This window comes from Phyllostomus hastatus, unplaced genomic scaffold (genome assembly GCF_019186645.2).
Source record: "Phyllostomus hastatus isolate PE091 unplaced genomic scaffold, TTU_PhHast_1.1 phas_contig_65, whole genome shotgun sequence".
NCBI lineage: Eukaryota > Metazoa > Chordata > Mammalia > Chiroptera > Phyllostomidae > Phyllostomus > Phyllostomus hastatus.
Genome location: NW_025333932.1, coordinates 1106964 through 1124323, shown reverse-complemented (window position 1 = coordinate 1124323; position 17360 = coordinate 1106964). Strand labels below are relative to the sequence as shown.

Here is a 17360-nt window from a genome sequence, read left to right as displayed (position 1 = left end):
CCCACTTTGCTGAGTGTTTTTATCATAAATGGGTGCTGTCCCTTATCAAATGCTTTTTCTGCATCTATTGATATGATCATGTGGTTTTTGTCTTTGCTTTTGTTTATGTGATGTATTACATTTACTGATTTGCGAATATTGTACCATTCTTGCATCCCTGGAATGAATCCCACTTGGTCATGAAGTATGATCTTTTTAATGTACTGATGGATGCGGTTTGCCAGTATTTTGTTGAGGATTTTAGTGTCAATATTCATCAGTGATATTGGCCTGAAGTTTTCTTTCTTTGTTATGTCTTTATCTGGTTTCGGAATTAGGATGATGTTGGCCTCATAAAAAGAGTTTGGGAGTCTCCCATCTTTTTGGATTTTTTGGAATAGTCTGTGAAGGATAGGGGTCAGCTCTTCCTTAAATGCTTTGTAGAATTGTCCTGTGAAACCATCTGGTCCAGGGCTTTTATGTGTTGGGAGTTTTTTGATTACTGCTTCAATTTCTTTTGCTGTTATTGGTCTGTTCAGGCTTTCTGCTTCTTTTTCATTGAGTTTTGGAAGATTATATTTTTCTAGAAATTTGTCCATTTTATTTAGGTTTTCAAATTTCTTGGCATACAGCTCTTTGTAGTAATTTCTTACAATGCTTTGTATTTCTGTGGTATCTGTTGTAACCTCTCCTCTTTCATTTTTGTTTGTGTTTATTTGGGTCTTCTCTCTTTTTTTTCTTGATGAACCTGCTTAAAGGCTTGTTGATTTTGTTTATCTTTTCAAAGAACCTGCTCTTGGGTTCATTGATCCTTAGAATTGTGCTTTTAGTCTCTATGTCATTAATTCTGCTGTCATCTTGGTTACTTCCTTCCTTCTGCTTCCTCCGGGCTGTCTTTGTTGTTGTTCCTTGAGTTCTTGTAGACGTAGGGTTAGGTTGTTTGTTTGAAATGTTTCTAACTTTTTTAGGTGGGCCTGTATCGCTATGAACTTCCTTCTCAGGACTGCCTTGGCCGTGTCCCATAAGTTTTGGGTTGTTGTGAGTTCATTTTCATTTGTTTCCAGGAACCTTTTGATTTCTTCCCTAATATCATTCTTGACCCATTCATTGTTTAATAGCATGCTATTTAATCTCCATGATTTTGAGTGTTTTGGGTTTTTTTCCTTCGGGTTGGTTTCTAGCTTTAGTCCCTTGTGATCCAAGAAAATGCTTGGTATGATTTCAATTTTATTGAAATTGTTGAGGCTTGTTTTGTGTCCTATCATGTGGTCTATCTTTGAGAATGTTCCGTGTACATTTGAAAAGAATGTGTATTTAGCTTCTTTGGGATGGAGGGCTCTGTATATATCAGTAAAGCCCATTTCACCTAGGGTATTGTTCAATGCCACTATACCTTTGTTGGTATTTTTTTTCGAAGATCTGTCCATTTTGGATAGTGGGGTGTTAAAAAACCCCACAATAATTGTGTTGCTGTCAATATGTTTCTTGAAGTCCTCTAAGATTCTCTTTATGTATTTCAGTGCTCCTATGTTGGGTGCATATATATTTACAATATTTATGTCTTCTTGGTGGATTCTGCCCTTGAGTATTATGAAATGACCTTCTGAGTCTCTCTTTATGGCCCTTTTTTGGAAGTCTATTTTGTCTGATATGAGTATTGCTAGTCTGGCTTTTTTTTCCTGTCCATTTGCTTGGAAAATTTGTTTCTAGCCCTTCACTTTCAGCCTGTGCAGGTCTTTTATTCTGAGGTGGGTCTCTTGTAGGCAGCATATGTGTGGGTCATATTTTCTTATCCAATCAGCTATTCTATGTCTTTTGATTGGAGCATTTCATCCATTTATGTTTAAGGTTATCATTGATAGCTACTTATTCATTGCCTTTTATGTACATGTGTTCCTCTCTCTCTCTCTCTCTCTCTCTCTTTTCCTTTCTTTCCTTAAAGCAGTTCCTTTAGCATCTCTTGAAGAGCTGGTTTGGTGGAGGTGTATTCTTTTAGACTTCTTTTGTCTGAGAAGCTTCTTATTTGGCCTTCTATCTTGATTGGGAAACTTACTGGGTAAAATAGCCTTGGTTGCAGACCTCTGGTTCTCATTACTTGGAATGTTTCTTGCCATTCTCTTCTGGCTTGGTTCATTTCCATTGAGAAGTCAGCTGTTAGCCTTATATGGGCTCCCTTGTATGTTACATCCTGTTTTTCGCTTGCTGCCTTTAATATTCTCTCTTTGTCTTGAAATTTTGCCATTTTAATTATGGTGTGTTTTGAGGTGGGCCTCTTTGGGTTCCTCTTGATTGGGACTCTTTGTGTTTCCTGGATTTCTGTGACTTTTTTTCTCTCATCAAATTAGGGAAGTGTTCCATCATTACTTTTTCAAATAGGTTTTCTATCTCTTGCTCTTCTTCTTCTCCTTCTGGTATCCCTATTATACGGACATTATTATGGTTCATATTGTCTTGCATTTCTCTTAATCCCTCTTCATTCTTTCTGAGCCTCTTTTCCTTTTCTTGCTCTTTCTGGGTGTTTTCTTCTACTTTGTCCTCTAGCTCGCTGATCCAATCTTCTGCTTCATCGATCCTGCTTTTCATTCCTTCTACTGTGTTCTTCAGTTCAGAAATTGTATTCTTCATTTCCTCTTGGCCCTTGTTGAGAGTTTCTATTTCCTTTTTCATGCTGATGTAGTTTTCAGTGAGTTCATTGTAGCTTCCCTGTAGTTTCTGGTAGCTCATTGTGATCTCATTGAGCTTCCTGGCAATCATTGCTTTGAACTCAATATCTGATAGTTGAATTGCCTCTATTTCATTTAGCATTATTTCTGAGGCTTCCTCCTTTCCTTTCATTTGGGGATTGTTTCTTTGTCTTCCCATTGTTTGTGAGACTCTTCTTGATAGCCTCAGCTTCTTAAATTGATCTGTTCTGGCTCCCTGGGTTTGTGGTGTTAACTTCTGGTGTAGAATAGCAGTGAGTTTCAGTGGTGCAGTTTCCTTGATCTCCCAAGCTCACTGTTCTTGGGCTGTCATTTAATTTGGCTTTGTGTTTGCCTTTGGGTTTTGATTGCTGTTGAGTCTTTCTTTGGTGGTTCCTTCCCACCATCTGGTTAAATGACGGTCACTCTGTCCACCACCTCTTGTATTTTGTTGTGCTGGTGAGGGCAGGTTGTGTTGAAGCTGGTTCTTCTGTGTATAAAAGGTTTTAAGGATTCTCTCTTGCTCTTGTTCAGTTGTTTGTATTGGGTACTATCTCTACTGTTTTGTTGTATTTCCAGATAGGTCCTGGATTGAGTTTTGTGTGGTTACCACTCCCTCCTTCACCTTCTTCTGTTGTTATCTGTTAATGGTTCCTTTGTTGTTGGGTTTCCTCTTCCAGGGGGTATCCTGGTGTTCACTGCTTCCACCTACTCTTGTTGCAACACTCTTCTTAGGGTCCAGTTTTTCGGTTCTGCCACAATCCTTGGTCCCATATTTTCACATATCCTGAAGTATGTTGGTTGCTTGCTTCTCTACTCCATAGATCGGTCAGGATTTTCTTCCCTGAGCAGAGGGAAGCCGAATCTGCTCCTTCCTACTCCAATGCCATCTTAGATCCTCCGATCTGTTTTTGTTTTAAATTATTAACTTTGTAAGTCTTTATTTAAAAATCTGATTGGCCAATTTAGCATTTTCCACCAACATGAGGAGCAGAAACCTTCACAGCCTTCATAATCTTTTGCTTAGGTGCTACTTTTGCTTAGGGAGTCTTAGCAGCAGCCATTGCTGTCTTTTTAGTTGCTTGCTTAACCTTTTTTGCTTCCTCAGCAGCCCTGATAGCCTGTTCTCTTGAGCTTTCCTAACTTCAGGTTTCTGATTCCTCTTGCCCATTATATCAACAAGAGAGCACCAGAGATGGCCCTCTGGAATTTGACTGCTTGTCGGGTTCTCTTCTTTTGGGTTTCTTCTGACTGTCCCTGTTTGTGCTTTCTTCTATAGGGACAGTCCAGTTTATCTGTCAAGGATTCCTCTTGGAAAGGAATGCCTACTCACATTTTGCATTAAGAATTGGAAAACCTTCCTATATGTCCTGGTGTAGTGCCTCCTGTGTTCAGGGTAGATCTTATACTCACTGAAATTGCACAGCCTGACCCTGAAACAAAAGAGAAAGCCCATTAGGGGTGGTGTCTATGGCAAGGAGAAGCCATGTGTGGGACACCAGGGGGGTTATCTGCCTGCAGATCAAGCAAAATGTAGAGCAAAATGTAGGTTTTTAATGTCCTACATTTTTTTTCTATCTATGGACAAATTGTTTGCTAAGAATTCTCAATGAAGTGTGATCATAAAACTTACCTTTTGAACCTGCATTTATATATTTTTTGTGATAAAATGGGTTCTGATGTCTGGATGGTTGTATGATTTGAAGAGGCCACTTAAGAATGGGGTGCTAAAAGCATGAAACCAAGGATCTGAAGTTGGGAGAAGGTTCCATGATTGAGGATGCCATCTGGGCAAACAAAATGATGCCATCAGAGCTGAGCCCTCCTGCTTTTATTAAAGCTTGCCTTTGTACTGCACCTCTCTGCTTCCCTTCCAACCTGGGAGAGCTACCTGCTCCACTCACTGATTCTGTCACCATTCCTCTGGAGCACAAATTACCTTTCAGTCCACAAAATGAAATGGAAGACTTGCTAAAATAAAAGTTTGAGGGATACTTTACTTCACTGTCACCACCAAAGACCATTTTTTCCATAAGTATTATCTATTTTCTATCTTGATATTAAGGTTCTCATTTTCACAATCATCTTTTTACAGAAGAGAAGGAAACAAAATAATTGTAAAAGAAAGATCATGATTTTAGCAAGAAGAGGAAGTAAATTGCTTTTTAATAAACTAATGGAAACTAACTAATAAAGATAAAGAAAATTTTTATTGTAAACAATTTAAATGGCATTTCTGGACTTAGGGACAATTATAGAAGAATGGGATAATCTATCAAGATCAAAAACTAGTGAGAGTTTAAACTCATCTTACAAAGTCAGTATTTTCTTGATACCACAGCCAGATAAGGAAACCCTAAGAAAAGACAACTACAGACCAATATCCCTGATGATCACAGATCAGCAAAATCCTTAATAAAATATTATCAAAGCAAATTAAACATCACATTGAAAGAATTATATACCATGGCCAAGTGAGATTTCCTCTGGCATGTAAATGTGGTTTAACACATGCAAGTCAAGCAATGCAATACAGAATGACACATTAATGGAATAAAAGAAAAAAAACACATGATTATGTCAATAAACACTGAAAAAGTATTTGTCAAAGTTCAACATGCATTCTTCATTAAAAACTCTTAACAAAATAGGTATAGAAGAAACTTACCTCAATACATTAAAGGCCATTTATGAAGCCCACTGCTAACATCATAACCAATGAAGAAAAACTGAAAGTTCTCTCTCCATGATCTGGTACAAGGCAAGGAAGCCCATTCTCAACACTTGTAATTCAACACACTACTGGAAGTCCTAGTCAGGACAATTGGACAAGAAAAATAAATAAAATGCATCCAAATTTGAAAGAAAGAAGTAAAATTACCTCTGTCTACAGATGACATGAGTATATATGCAGAAAATTCTAAATATGCAACAAAATAAGTATTAGAACTAATAAATGAATTTAGTAAAGTTGTGGGATAAAAAATCAGAACACAAAATTTGGTTGCATTTCTAAAGACAAACAATAAACTACCAAAAAGAAAATTAAGAAAACAATCTCATTCTTAGTAGCAAAATAAATAAATAAATAAATAAAGTAATTAAGAATAAACTTAACCAAAAAGTGAAATACTTGTACATTAGAAAATTATAAAGTATTGGTGAAGAAAATAAGAAAACACAGATAAATGGAAAGATATCCTGTATTCATGGATTAGAAGAATTAATATTAAAAACTACCCAAAGTGGTCTAGAAATTTAGTGCAATCCCCATGAAAATCACAATGATATTCTTTACAGAAATAGAAAAATCAATTCTAAAATTAATATGGAACCAGAAAAGATTTTGAATGGCTAATGCAATCTTGAGAAAAAAGATCAAAATTGGAAGCATCACACGTTCTGATTTCAAAATATATTACAAGGCATGATTCTATGATCAACTGATCTTTTTTTTAAAGATTTTTTTATTTATTTCTTTTTAGAGAGGGAAGAGAGGAAGATAGAGAGAGAGAGAGAAACATCAATGTGTGGTTGCTGGGGGTTATGGCCTGCAACCCAGGCATGTACCCTGGCTGGGAATTGAACCTGGGACACTTTGATTCCCAGCCTGAGCTCAATCCACTGAGCTACACCAGCCAGGGAGAGATCAACTGATCTTTAATAAGGAAACCAAAATCACACAATGGGGAAAGGAATGTCTCTTCAATAATGTTGGAAAAATTGCGTATCCACATGCAAAAAATAAAATTGGGATGGCAACATAAGTAAATGTGATACTTGCTTCCTTATACAACCACATCAAATTACAACTAAACTATGAACAACCATCATACAGAACCAAACCTACACATGGACCCACCTACTGAGACTCACTCCCTCTGAGCTTCAGCACCAGGGTGACAGCTTGAAGGGTACCAGTGGCATGCAGGAGAAACTGAAGTGTCTGATATCAAGGTGAGCAGACACCATTATCCCTTTTGTGAGCTCTCCCCCAATAGAGCCAGCAGGCTGGTGCCAAATCTGAGGCTCCATTAATCTGGCTAACACTGTTTGACCCACTGTGGGGATCCAAAAAACTCTGCCCCACCCAACTTATGAGGCCACCCAAAGTGCTTTTCCAAATGAATGGTGGGTCTTTGCTCATGCTTCACAACTTCCTAAATCCTCTCAAACAAGCAACAGCTGGCCTCAGTGAGCCCCAGGCCTAACACTAGCACAGCCAGCCTAGGTTCACAGCTTGGCTTCACCTGGGAATCTCCAAGCTTAGCACAAGCAGCATCCATCTCAGATTGCATTATAGCTCAGGCAGGGTAGCCCAGGCCAAAACACAGGAGTGGGCTGACTTTGCCCTGCACCACACAGGAAACTCCAGGGCCAGCACAATAGTAGACAGCTACAGACTACATCAGAGCACCACCACCCTACCCTCATACAGCTGATCCTCCACAGAGGGTAGATATTGGTGGTAAGTGATCACAGCCAATCCTTGCATCTGACTGGCCTGGGTAAATCCCTCCCATTAATCTGCCAACAGCAACCAAGGCTCAATTACAAGAGAAGGGTGTACTCAGCACATACCAAGGGTGTACCTCTAGTATCCAGCTTGGGTGATAGAAAAGGCTGTGCCACTGGACCCTACAGGACACTTATGACATTAGGCCACACTACCAAGACATGGAGTCAAAGTAGCTCTACCTAATACACAGAAACAAACACAGGGAGCCTGCCAAAATAAGGAAACAAAGAAACATGGCCCAAATGAAAGAACAGATCAAAACTCCATAAAAAAAAAACTAAACAAAATGAAGATAAGCAATCTATCAGATGCAGAGTTCAAAACACTGGCTATAAGGATGCCCATGGAACTTAGTGAGAAATTCAACAGCATAAAAAAGATCCAGTCAGAAATGAAGGATACACTAATTGAAATGAAGAACAATTTACAGGTAAACAACAGTGGAGTGAATGAAGCTGAGAATCAAATAAATTATTTGGAACATAAAGAAACAAAAAGCAACCAATCAGAACAAGAAGAAGAAAAGTATCCAAAAATATGAAGATAGTATACTCAGTCTTTGGGACAACTTCAAGATGGTGCATCATAGGGGTGTCAGAAGGAGAAGAGAAAGAGCAAGAAATTGGAAATCTATTTGAAAAAATGAAAAAAAAACTTCCCTAATTTGGTGAAGGAAGTAGAAATGCAAATCCAGGAAGCACAGAGTCTGAAATAAGATGGATGCAAAGACACCCACTCCAAGACACATCATAATTAAAATGCCAAAGGTTAAAGATAAAGAGAGAATCTTAAAAGCAGCAAGAGAAAAACCATTAGTTGCCTACAAGGAAGTTCTCATAAGACTCTCAGCTGATTTCCCAAAAGAAACTTTGCAGGCTGGAAGGAATTGGCAAGAAATATTCAAAGTTGTGAAAAGCAGGGACCTACAGCCAAGATTGCTCTACCCAGCAAAGCTATCATTTAGAATCAAAAGGCAGATAGAAAGCTTCTTAGACAAGAAAAAACTAGAGGAGTTCAGCATTATCAAACCATTATTATATGAAGTGTTAAAGGGTCTTATTTAAGAAAAAAAGATCAAAACTATGAACAATAAAATGGCAAAAAATATATGTCTATTAACAATTGTATCTAAAAAACAAACTGAGCAAACAAAAAGAACAGAGAATCATGGATACAGAGAGTATTTTGATGGTTGCCATTAGGGAGGTGGGTGTGGGGAATGAGTAAAGAGGTGACAGGATTAAGAAGCACAAATAGGTAGTTATAGAATAGCCGTGTGGATGTAAAGTAATGTGTAGGAAATGGAGTAGCCAAAAAACTTATATACATGACCCATGGACATGAACAATGGTGAAGGCATTGCCTGAGGATATTGGGGTGTGCTGGGTGGAAAGGGCTAAAAAGGGAAAACCAGGACAACTGTAATAGCATAATCAATAAAATATAATTTAAGAAAAAGAAAATACCTCGTATTCTAATGTAAAGTGACCAGGACAAAGAAATGGAGAATTAAAAGACAAGAAGGAGCAATCTAACCAGTATATTTAGAAAAAACACAATACTTATAAAATTGTCAAGCATACAATTTTCACAAGATCTTACTTATAAACTAAAATTGTATGAATGAAAAATGTTATTGCATAACATTTGCAGTAAACTTTTGAAACTAATTCAATTAAGATTTAACATTACTTTATCTGGTATTTTGATTGCCTGTTATAATAACAAAACACTCCAATATTTAGTAGCTTAAAATTAGCTACTTAATTAAGTTAAATTAGCAGTTTAAAATAACAACCATTTATTTGTTCATGATTCTGCAACCTAGGCAAAGCTGGGTTATTCTTCTGCTGGTCTTTCCTGTGGCCATGCCATGTGGGTTTATTTGCCTAGCAGGTTAGCTGGGGTCTGGATTCAGCTAGGGCATGGAACAGCTGGACTTCTCTTTATATACAGTTTCAGGGCTTCTCCCTCTCCATGTGGCTGGCCTCTTCACAGAGTCTTCCCAGTAGCTGAACTGCTTATCTGCTGGAATTTCATTAGGACTTCCATTAGGACTTCCAAGAGTAGAAAGACAGAAACTGTTAGTACTTCTTCATGCCGAGGTTTGCAGTTTTAGAACAAGACTTCCACTGCTTCATATTGGTCAAAGCAGTCACAGGGCCAGCCCAGATTCAAGGTGATGGGAATGAGATATCCTCTCTTGAGGAATGAAAAGGTCACATTGCACAGTGCCTATGGGATGGCGGACATTGCAGTAGTTATCTTTGGACATGTGATATACCACATCTGGCATATTATTTATGAAGGGGTTGATAAGCAAGTGAAGTATTTTAGAGGATAGCATGGATTATGTATAACGTATCTAAAAAAGAAACTTCAACACCACAAAAGTCTTACATGAGAGATATATTTTACCTGGAAGAAATGGAAAACAAGGTTTCTGCTTTTTTGTAGTTGAAATGTAAAATAGGTAGAAAACAAACAATTATAACGCTGTTCATTCAACAAATTATTTTTGAATGTTTACTGTGTTAATCTTATACCACTAGGTAAAGTATAATTCTTCAAAGATAACTTCCAAGCTATGACTCCTACTTCTTTTCAATTACAAACACCATACTTTTTCAAAAAGAAGGGATGAACAGATAGGAATCACAAAACAGCTGTCATTTGGGGGGAGATTAAGAAGTGTTTGGAATTATGGTCTCTTTGAATCCTTTCAAACCCTGCAAAGTAAGCCCCACTATTAGTCATTTTAGTGACAAAACTGATGCTTTGAGGGCCTAAATACTCTCAAAGTAATACTGACTCCCTAAAATATCCATAACGAACTGACTGAGGAAGCCTTAGTTATTGAGAACATAAGATCATATTTTACAAATGTTATTGTTTATATTATTTTTGTTTTGCAGTTTTACCCAGTCAAATTTCCCTGGAATTGAGTGTGCTCCTTCACCAACATGTAAAGCTGTGATTCACTCTTCAAAAGTTACAAGGCCTCTACATAATAGGACTGAACATCATTCACCAAGCATCCACACACATTTCAAGAGCATACCATCCCACAAAGCATCCTAATATTTAAAGTCAGTGAAAACTTGTGTATGGTGACTCCCAACACCACTGAAATCTGAGTGGAAAAACACCAAGTTTTTCTCAAATAACCGCATGATTGTCTTGGGTCCAACATGGAAAGTACTCTTTCTCCCTCTTCCTGCTTCTGACTCCCACAAGGCTGCTGCATGGATCTCTGCTGATCCAGACTTTCCTCTCCTTAGGGTGGGATGCTTCCTCACGCATTCAGTAAGAGGAAGAGGTGGACAGAAAGTGGAGGTGGCCACTGAACAGCGGGGCTCTCCAGGCGAGAAATTGTGTGAGCTGAAGCCAGAAGTCCCTTGAGGGAGGTGTGAGCAGGGGAAAAGAATGGAGGGGCCTGCAAGGCCTGCACAGATAAGAATCTTACATTCTCCATCCTTTTCCTTGTTCCTCAGTGCTGGCCACAAGGGCTCACCCACCATGTGCCTTTTAACTGTCAAGGAGCCAATGCCAAGTGCTGGGCCAAGTCATCATAGATGACATGTGAGTTGTGTGTATTCCAAATTGGCCTTCCTGTCCTTCTGCAAGAAAAACAAACTTGAGCTGGACCCCAACAAACATTACAGGAAAAATAACAACTCTTGTCAAGGGCTGATACTGAAAACAACTGGTCTCTCCACCCCAAGCCAGCCCCTGCTGTGAATAGGAATAGCTCCCCATCTCTGGCTCCAAGAGAGGGGCCAGGAATTCTGAAATTCAGGAGCCTTCATGGCACAGTGTGGGGTTATCAGGTTGTTCCTTTGAGGTCATCTGTGAAGGGCACTGTCAGAGGCCTTTTTCAGATCCCATGAAGACACTACAAGGCATAAATACTGTAGCATCAAGCCCATTTCAGAGAGAGATCAGTAAATGGCTTTGAGTAACATGGAGATTAAGCAACAGAGCTACATTAATTCCCAACAGTGTCTATTCCATACTTCCTACTTTCATTTATGGCTATATTAGAAAAATGAGAAGTCAGAATGCATGCTATTGTTGGACTCATTTCCCTAGATAATATGCTACAAGTCATTAATGAAAACTACTGGCATATATAATAAAACAAGAACATGAAATATTATTATTATTATTATTATTATTATTATTATTATTATTATTATTTTGAGTAACACTCCTTCACCAGAATATGCTTTATTTTTCACTAATGTTCTGTGTGACTTGACATGGTACACAAACAAAGGAATGTGATCAAATAGTGGGTTGAACTAAACTGAAACTAACTTTTTCTAGACTCAAGAAACAATATTTATATATACTCAAAATAACTGAAAGCAGGGACTCAAACAGATATTTGTACATCTATATTCACAGCCAAAAGGTGGAAGCAATTTAAGTGTTCATGGATGGATGAACGAATAATTAAAAAGTGATATATGCATGTAATGCAACATTATTCAGTTTTAAAAGGGACAGAAATTTATCCATGCTGTGACATGGATAAACCTTTATCGATATTATGCTAAGTAAAACAAGTCAGTCACAAAGGACAAATACTGTGTGATTTCACTTAAATGAGCTACCTAGAGTATCAAATTCATAAAGAGAAAGGAGAAGCATGGTTATCCTGGGGCTTGGGGAGAATGGAGAGTTAGTGTTTAATGAGTACAGAGGTTTAGTTTGTGAAGACAAAAAAAGTTCTGATGATGGATGGTGATTACGTTTGCACAACAAAGTGAATGTACTTAATTCCACTGAACTTTACATTTAAGAATGATTAAGATGGCCCTGGCAGGGCTGCTTGGTTAGTTGCAATGTTGTCCCATACACTGAAAGGTCATGGGTTCAATCCCTGATCAAAGCACACACTTAGGTTGCATGTTCTGGGCACGAATAGGTGGCTAAATCAATCAATCAATCAATCAATCAATCAATCAATCTCTCTCTCTCTGTCTCCCTCTCTTCCACCCCATCCCTTCCTCTATCTAAAATCAAATTTTAAAAAACACATTCTCAAGTAAGAATAAAGAAAGAAGAATTATTAAGAATATACATTTTATGGCCCTGGCTGGCATGGCTCAGTGGATTGAGCACGGGCTGCAAACCAACGTGTCGCAGGTTTGATTTCCAGTCAGGGTACATGCCTGGGTTGCAGGCCATGACCCCCAGCAACCGCACATTGATGTTTCTCCCTCTCTCTTTCTCTATCCCTTCCCTCTCTAAAAATAAATAAATAAAATCTTTTAAAAAAAGAATATACATGTTATGTGTATTTTATCAATTTTTTAAAAGGATAAATACTGAGGCATCTAATAGATCTGTACTGAGTCCCAGTCAATCCAGCCAAGGGAGAGAAAGTACAAAATTATGCTGAAGTTTTTCCTTGTGTGTATATGCTAGGTTTAACTATCAATAATGACTATACTCAACTTATTATCATTAGACCTGAGTTCTAAAATAAGGTCTCAAACACTTGCATTACTGAACCCAAACACAGCATGGGTCCAGCTGCCTGCCTCTATGAAAGTCAATATTTGAGAGGCTGGTGCTGATGTAAAGGAAAATGGTTTATTTTAAGATCATCTGGAAGATGGGAAACTCATATCACAAAGCCCACCTTTTGGAAGATGTGTCACAAAGTCCATCTCCACCTCTCAGTGGAGGTAGAGGTGGTTTTTTTATATATATATATATATAAGGATAGAGAGGGAAACATAACAAAGAGATCAGGGGACGGGTTTGCAAAATTCTCTACATGCAGATGAGCACAATATGTTCCAATAAGGCAAATGATGGTCTGATGTGTATCATCTGGTTTGGTAATCTCAGCTTCATGTCATCCTGGCTCCACAGTTGAATGTCAGCAAATCCCCTGGAGGTGGGATGTCTAAAGGTCAAAGTCTGTATCTTTTGGAGTTAGTTCCTAGGATTCTTATACAAACATGCTGCTCATCTACAAGCTACATCTTAGTCAGAGCAGCACTTACAGAAAAAATATCAAAAGAATGGTAGGATGGGTTATAATTTCCCACTGTTAAAATTTTCCACTGTTATACTAGGAATTTTGCAGATCTATTTTTTTCTGAAGATTTTAGAGCATTCCTAAGAGGCTATTCATAGGATGACACAGTCAGCCACTAACACTTAAGGTTTGATGTAAAAAAGAAAGAATAACAAAAACTTGTATTTCCTATCTATACTATACCTAACATTTAGGAAGACAATGAAAAGTGAGTTGTGTTCTTAATATTTTGAAAGATTCTTCTAAGCCTAAACTCTTCCATTACCTTAACTGTTTTTAGAAAGCTGGTATAATTTCAACTCAAAAAATGACAGGGACATTATAAAAAAAATTATAGAGCCATATCACTCATAACTTTCTAAACCAAATATTAATACATTCATTCTAGAAATACAAAAAGATAATACTTTGCATTTAATTAAGTACATTCCATGAACACAGATTAATTTAATATTTCAAAATCAATTAGCCAACTTCTGGCAAAGATGGAGGCATAGGTAGATACATTTTGCCTACTTGTGCAACCAAAAGAAGGACAATAACAAATTTAAAAACAAAAAATAGCCAAAACTGCCAGAAAAATTGAACTGTATGGAAGTCCAACAACCAAGGAGTTAAAGAAGAAAGATTCATCCAGACCAGTAGGAGGGACAGATATGGACAGCCAGGGTGGAGAGAACTTGTGGTAAGGTGGCAGCTGGAGGACAAGAGATGGCAAAGCAACAGCTGGCAGAGCAGGCAGTCCCATATTTGAGTGTGGATAAACCAGGAGGAACAGCGAGGGAATGAGACAGACTGAGCAACCCAGGGTTCCAACATAGGGAAATAAAGCATCAAAAGCTCTGACTGAAAAAAAACTGGATGTTGTGGCAGTGGGAGAAACTCCCAGCCCCATAGGAGAGTTTGTTGGAGAGACCCACAGGATCCTGGAACATACAAGAAACCACCCATCCAGGAATCAGCATCAGAAGGACCCAATTTGTTTGTGGGCAGCAGAGGAAGTGACTGAAAGCCAGGTGAGAGCTGAGCAAGCAGCATTGTTCTCCCTCAGACCTCTTCCCCACACACAGTGCCACAGGGAGCAACGGGGTTTGTCCTGCCCTGGAGAATGCCTAAGGCTCCACCCCTTGCTACATAACATGTGTGCCGAGACAAAAAAAAAATATGGCCCAAATGAAAGAATAGATCAAAGCTCCAGAAAAAAATAAAACTAAGTGATGGAGAGATAGCCAACCGATCAGATGCAGAGTTCAAAACACTGGTAATCAGTAGTGTTCATCACTACTGTCAATCAGGATGCTCATAGAAACATTGAGTATGATCACAAAATAGAGAAAAAAGTGAAAGTTATGAAAAATGAAAGAAAAGAAAATGTACGGGGAACCAACAGTGAAGGGAAGGAAACTGGGACTCAAATCAATGGTCTGGACCAGAAGGAAGAAATACATTCAACTAGAACAGAATGAAGAAATAATTCAAAAAAAATGAGGAGAAGCTTAGGAACCTCCAGGACAACTTGAAACGTTCCAAAATCTGAATTGTAGGGATGTCAGAAAGAGAAGAAGAAGAGCAAGAAATTGAAAACTTACTTGAAAAATTAATGGAGAACTTCCCTAATCTGGCAAAGGAAATAGACTTCCAGGAAGTCCAGAAATCTCAGAGAGCCCCTAAAAAAATTGGAAACCCAAGAAATCACACACCAAGGCACATCATCATTAAGTTACCCAAAATTAAAGATAAGGAGAAAGTGATGGTGGGAAAATGGAGACAACTGTATTCAAACATCAATTTTAAAAAGTAAAAAAAAAAAAAAAAAGATGCGAGAATCCTAAAAGCAGCAAGTGAAAAGAAGACAGCTACCTATAAAACAGTTCCCATAAGACTATCAGTTGATTTCTCAAAAGAAACCTTGCAGGACTTCTGGCCAAGATGGAGGCGTAGGTAGACACACTGTGCCTCCTCGCACAACCAAGATAGGGACAAAAATAATTTAGAAACAGAATAACAACTAGAACTGACAGAAAATTGAACTGTATGGAAGTTGGACAACCAAGGAGTTAAAATAGGCATGTTCATCCAGATCGGTAGGATGGGTGGATTCTGGCAGCCAGGCGAAGAGGGGTCACGGCACAAAGAGTGGTGGAACTGGATGCATAAGGCATCCTGGGCATGCAAGACCACAGTGGGCGGACCCTGGGAGCACAGGTGGTGGCTAGCAGACCCCAGGTGCAGGGTGGCAACCAGCAAACTCAGCAAGGCAGCAATTGTGAAGCAAGGCACTGCGAGCAACCCAGGGTCACAGCATCGGGAAATAGAGCCTCAGGGCAATGATTGAAAACACCTACTGGGGTTGAGGGGCTGGGAGAGACTCCCAGCCTCACAGGAGAATTCGTTGGAAAGACCCACAGGGTCCTAGAATGTGCACAAGCCCACCCACATGGGAATTAGCACCAGAAGGGCCCAGTTTGCTTGGGGGAAGTGGCAGAAGGGACTGTAGTCCGATAGAGAGCAGAGCAAGCGCCATTATTCCCTCTAGGACCCCGCCCCCACATAGAATGTCACAGCCCAGCAATGCGGGTTGCCCCACCCTGGTGAAAACCTAAGGCCCCACCCCTCATAGGTAACAGGTGCTACAAGACAAAAAGAAAAATGGCCCAAATGGAAGGACAGATCAAAGCTCCACAGCAAATTCAACTAAGCAACAAAGAGATAGCCAACCTATCAGATGCACAGTTCAAAGCACTGGTGAGCAGGATGCCCACAGAATTGGTTGATTTTGGTCACAAATTAGATGAAAAAATGAAGGCTATGTTAAGTGAAATGAAGGAAAATGTACAGGGAACCAATAGTGATGGGAAGGAAACTGGGTCTCACATCAATGGAGTGGACCAGAAGGAAGAAAGAAACAACCAAACAGAAAAGAATGAAGAAACAAGAATTCAAAAAAATGAGAGGCTTAAGAACCTCCAGGACATCTTTAAACGTTCCAACATCTGAATTATAGGGATACCAGAAGGGGAAGAGGAAGAGCAACAAGTAGAAAAGTTATTTGAACAAATAAAGGAGAACATCTCCAATTTGGCAAAGGAAATAGATTTCCAGGAAGTCCAGGAAGCTCAGAGAGTCCCAAAGAAATTGGACCCAAGGAGGAACACACCAAGACACATCATAATTACATTAGCCAAGGTGAAGATGAAGGAGAGAATCCTAGAAGCAGCAAGAGAAAAGGAGACAATAACCTACAAAGGAGTTCCTATCAGACTTTCAGCTGATCTCTCAAAAGAGACCTTGCAGGCAAGAAGGGGCTGGAAAAAAGTATTCCAATCATGAAAGGCAAGGACCTACATCCAAGATTGCTCTCCAGCAAAGCAATCTATCATTTAGATTGGAGGGGTAGATAAAGTGCTTCACAGATAAGTCAAGTTAAAGGAGTTCATCATCACCAGGTTCTCATTATATGAAATGTTAAAGGGATTTATGTAAGAAAAAGAAGATAAAAAATATGTACAGTAAAATGACAGCAAACTAACAATTATTAACAACCACACCTAAACCAAAAACAAAAACAAACTAAGCAAACAACCAGAACAGTAACAGAACCACAGAAACAGAGATCACATGGAGGGTTATCAATAGGGGAATGGGATGGGGAGAGAGGGGGAAAAGGTGCAGAGAATAAGTAACATAGATGGTAGGTAGAAAATAGACAGGGGGAGGATAAAAATAGTCTGGGAAAAGTAGAAGCCAAAGAATTTATATGTAAGACCCATGGACATGAACTAAAGAAGGGCAATGTGGGTGGGAGGGTTTATGCAGGGTGGAGGGGAGTGAAGGGGGGAAATGGGACAACTGTTATGGCATAATCAATAAAATATATTTTTTAAAAAGAAATGTAATATTGAGAGAAAAAGTCAGTCACATGATTCCATGTACATAAAATTATGACAACAGACAAAATCAACCTACAAGGCAATGCAAGGATGAATTTCAAACTTCAAAATTTTAGTAGAATATACAGATGAATTCTTTGGCCCTTGAGATTATTATAGATTTTTAAAGATGCAAATGAGCTGACTTTATGAGCAAATATTAATACATTTAACTATATTAAAATTTAGAACTT

The 17360-nt window shown here is 38.7% G+C and overlaps 1 pseudogene; it reads right to left on the bottom strand.

The window, feature by feature from the left end:
• Nucleotides 1-3625: 3625 nt before the first annotated feature.
• Nucleotides 3626-17360, bottom strand: part of LOC123825775 — a 66793-nt pseudogene continuing 53058 nt past the window's right edge.